The sequence below is a fragment of the Elephantulus edwardii genome, unplaced genomic scaffold, assembly GCF_000299155.1.
Source record: "Elephantulus edwardii isolate Elephantulus edwardi_28Jun2011 unplaced genomic scaffold, EleEdw1.0 scaffold00379, whole genome shotgun sequence".
In the NCBI taxonomy this organism is placed as follows: domain Eukaryota; kingdom Metazoa; phylum Chordata; class Mammalia; order Macroscelidea; family Macroscelididae; genus Elephantulus; species Elephantulus edwardii.
Window position 1 is genome coordinate 430,545 of NW_006400129.1, and position 4,987 is coordinate 435,531.

Genomic DNA, 4,987 nt, shown 5'->3' on the forward strand with positions numbered 1-4,987 from the left:
CTAACTAAGCGGGAAAATGTCCTTTGTTCATGTATAGGAAGACTGAATATAATAAAAATGATAACCCTACCAAAAGCAATCTACATGTTCAATGCAATCCAAATACAGATGCCATTACAAACGAAGAAATTGAGCAAGTCATAAAAAGACTCCCTCACAAAAAAGTACTGGTCCAGATGCTTCATACCTGAATTTTACCTAACATTCAAAGATAAACTAACACATTTTAAATTTTTTATTCACTTGGATTCATTTTCAAAGAGATGTAATAGCTTATATACTAATTAAGGTATGTGTGTGTGTGATACTCTTATTATTTTAATTTGCAATTTTAGTAATATAAGAGATTAAGCATCATTCCACATATTTACATACCAGTTGTATACAATTTTAATGTAAAATTGTAATTTACATTGCAATTGCAATGTAATTTTTTAAAATTTTATTTATTTATTTGTGTGTGTGTGTGTGTGTGTGTGTACCATCAAATTGGATCTGATTGGTACGAGAGTAGATTGTCCCTCCTTACCTGGCAGAGCATCTGGTGGATTTCAGCAGTGCACCTCTGGGATTGCAGTGCAGCTTCTTGCCACTAGGCCACCAGAGCACTCCTATGCAATGTCATTTTTATTACATCTTTTACTTCAAGAGGTTTTTTATCTTTTAGTTTCTGCATTATATTATGAATTTGTTGCTGCTAACCAAAAAGTCAGTCGTTTGGATCTCTGTGGGAGAAAGTCTCCATAGTATTGGAAACCCAATAGAGAGCCACCATGAGTTGGAAATGACTCTATGGCAGTGAGTCTGTTTTTTAAATTTTGTTACTAACAGTTGAAGTATAATGCTTCTAACTAAAAATTTAGTGCTTTGAGTCCATCAGAGGTGCCTTGGAAAAAAGGCCAAGTAATGTATTTCTGAAATATCAGCCATGGAAAATTTTATAGGATGACTTCTGGCTAAGATGACGTATGAGATGTACAGCAGTTTAGAACCTTTGCATCAGAAACACCAGAAAACAAAGATAAAATACCGAGATGATAATTCTGGAGCACTGAGATTTGAAAGAGAAGATGAAGAATTACTTCGCACACTGACAGAATTAATAAACAGAATGAAAACATCAAGCCAGGGGTTAAACAGAACACAACCATAAGCAGCACAGTGAAGAGCCATTTATGTGTTGGCATGGGAACATAAGACTATGGTGGTGGTGATGGTGGTATCAACACAGTTGCTAAATGAAGGTGGGAACAAATGCAATTTCCCCTCTTGTCCTCCAAAGCCTCTTCCAGAGATTACATTTCTTATCCCATTCATCAGGTGGTTGGCAGACCACCTTTCTGCCTGAGGCCATATCCACTTCTTGACTCACCCGTAGACTGAAAGAGGTTCTATCTGTGTCCTGGCTCACATATGGAAGACTCAGCCCCTGCTCAAACAAGCAGAAACACTGATCTGACTTGATCATCTCAGCACCAACATTTTGCTGAAATGGCAGATAGACTGTTCCAGACTAGACAGATAGGGTGTTAGGGATTATTTTTTTATTATTATTAATTTTAATGAATGTTTACAGAGACGTTGAATTCCATTCATTCAATGCTGCATTTTTCTCCTTGCCGCCCCCACATCCCACCCCAAGTTCACTCTTCTCTTTGAAAAGTAAAAGAAAAATTCTTTCATTGGTATACAATCCCTTCCCTCCCTTTCCCCTTGCCAGAGTTCACTCCAATATGCAGCCTTCAGTCTAGACTAGATAGGGATTTGATTCTTAGAAAGTCTTTCATATATTTTATCCTCTCCTGGTTGTAGGTTTTGGGATGCTTGGAAGACTGTTTATGTTGTGGATTAGGACTTCTAGAGTTTTTCTAAGCCTTTCTTTAATGAAATGTATGGTCCTTGGTTTTAGTCCTAGGTCCATGATCAATTTTGAGTTGGTTATTGTGTATAGAGTAAGGTGTGGATCTTGCGATCTTGCTTGAGTTTTCTACAGAGAGTTTTCCAATTTTGCCAGCACCATTTGTTAAAAAGGCACGAGTTTCCCCACTTAACTGATTTCATCTCTTTGTCAAAAATCAATTGACCATAGGTAGATGGGCTAGTTTCTGGATTCTCTATGCTATTCCACTAATCTATGTGTTTGTCATACCAGTACTATGCTGTCTTGACCACCATAGCAGTGCAGTAGGATTTGAAATCAGGGAGCGAGATGCTTCCTACCTTCTTTCTCTTTTTAAGGAGTGCATTGCTTACTTGGGGTCTCTTTCCATCCTAGATGAAATTGACGATTGCCTTTTCCATGTCATTGAAGAATGGAATTGGTATTTGTATTTGTAATCAAATTACATTGAACATGTAAATTGCCTTTGGTAGTATTTCCATTTTTACAATATAGAGTTTTCCTATCCACGATTAAGGGATATTCTTCCATTCTCCTGGTCTCTTTTTGTTTCTTTTAGTAATGTTTTGTAATTTCCTTTGAATAGATCCTTTGTGTTTCTAGTTAGATTTACTCCCAAGTATTTAATCTTGTGATTAGCTATTGTGAAGTGTATTGTTTTTCTTAGCTCCAGTTCTGTATTTTCTTTGTCACTGTAAAGAAATCCATTTGATTTTTGTATGTTGATCATGTACCCTGATATTTTGCCAAATTGTCAACTATGTCCAGTAGTTTTCTTGCTGAGTGTTTAAGGTTTTATAAGTATACTATTGTATCATCTGCATATACAGATAATTTTACCTCCTCTTTGCTAATTTGGATACTTCTTATTTCCTTCTCTTGCCTTATTGCTAATGCTACGACTTCCAAACACCATATTGAATAGGAGAAGTGATAGTGGGCATCCTTGCCTAGTTCCTGTTCTCAAGGTGAGTGCCTTTAATCGCTCTCCATTGAGAACAATGTTGGCTCTTGGATTTGCATACATGCTTTTTACTATATTGAAGAAACTCCCCTCTAATCCTATTTTGCTGAGTGTTTTAATCAGGAAAGGGTCTCGGATTTTGTCAAAGGCCTTTTCTGCATCAATTGATAGGATCATGTGGTCCTTCTTTCCTTTGTTAATGTGATTACGTTGATTGTTTTTCTTATGTAGAATCATCCTTGTATACCTGTTATAAATCCCACTTGGTCATGGAGAATTATTTCTTTGATGTATCATTGGATTCTATTGGTCAAATTTTATTCAGTATTTTTGCATCTATGAAGGGTACTGAATGTACCATGGACTGCCAGGAAAACAAACAGATTCATCTTGGAGAGGATTAAACCAAGCTACTCCTTGGAGGCAAGGATTCTGGGGCTTCGTCTGACATACTTTGGACATGTTGCCAGGAGGGACGGGTCCTTGGAGAGGGACATCATGCTTGGGAGGGTGAAGGGACAGCGCAGGAGGGGAAGACCCTCTATGAGATGGATTGATTCAGTGACTGGGGTAATCGGGATGGGTGTGTCAGAGGCGGTGCGGTTGGTGCAGGGTAGAGCAGGGTTTAGGGCTGTTGTGCATAGGGTTGCTATGAGTCGGAAACGACTTGACGGCACATAACAACACAACAACAACATGTTCGTGAGAGGCATTTACCTATAATTTTCTATTTTGGTAGTGTCTTTACCAGGCTTTGGTATCAATGATATGCTTGCTTCATAGAATGAGTCTAGGAGAATTCTATCTTTTTCTATTTTCTGAAATAGTTTACAGAGAATTGGTGACAGTTCTCTGAATGTTTGATAAAATTCACTTGTAAAACCATCTGGTCCAGGGCTTTTTTTGGCTGGAAGTTATATTACTTTTCGATTTCTTCCTTTTTGATGGTGATCAGTATTGGTTGGTGTCAGTTTAGGTAGACTGTGAATACTGAAGTATTTGTCCATTTCCTCTAGGTTTTCATATTAGTTCGAGTACAGTTTTTCTGAATATCCCCCTTTTAGTCTTTTTATTTCACTTGTTTCTGTTGTGATTTTGCCCGTTTCATCTTTTATTCAGATTATTTGTGTCTTTTCCTTTGTTAGTTTTGCTAGTAGTTTGTAGATTTTATTGACCTTTTCAAAGAATCAACTCTTAGTTTTGGTGATGGTTTCAACTGGTTTTGTTTTGTTTTTCTTCTCTATTTCATTTATTTCTGCCCAAATTTTTATAATTTCATGGTTTTTAGAGGGTGTCAGGTTTTCTTGCTGTTCTTTTTCAATTGGTTGGAGATGTTTGGTTAGAGAGTCAATCGTCATTTTCCTGCCTTTTGATGTGTTTGATTATAGGTATTAATTGACCTCTGATTACTGCTTTGGCTGTTTCCCAGAGATTTTGGTAAGCTGTGTTTTCATTGTCATTTGCTTCAAGGAACTTTTTTATTTCATTTTTTATTTCTTCTAGTACCCAGTCATGTTCAAGCAAAGTGTTGTTCAACTTCTTAATGTATGGCTCCCCCCCCCTTATCCTCTTGTTATTAATTTCTAATTTTGTAGCATTATGATCTGAGAAGATGCTCTGCATTATTTCCATGTTTTTTAATTCATTGATTCTTGCCTTTTAGATCAAGATATGATCTTTCTGGAGAACATTCCATGTACATTGGAGAAGAAGGTATACTGTACTTTTTTAGGGTGCTTTAGTCTGTAAATATCTATGAGATCGGGTTGGATTATTGTGCGGTTTAATTCTTCAGCAACTTTGTTGAGACTCTTTCTGATAGTTCTATCTTTTCTTGAGAGTGGTGTATTGAAGTCTTCAACTACTATAGTAGTGCTATTTCCTTTTTCAGTTTTGTTAATGTTTGTTTCATATATTTTGCAGTTCTATCATTTGGTGCATAGATATTTATTATTGTTATGTCCTCTTGTTCTATTGACCCTTTAAGCATTATGTAGTGACCTTCCTTGTCCTTTGTGATGGTTTTTCATGGAAATTAATTTTATCAGAGATTAATATTAGTACTCCTGCTTTTTTCTGGTTGCCATTTGCTTGATATATTTTCCCCACCTTTTTATTTTTAG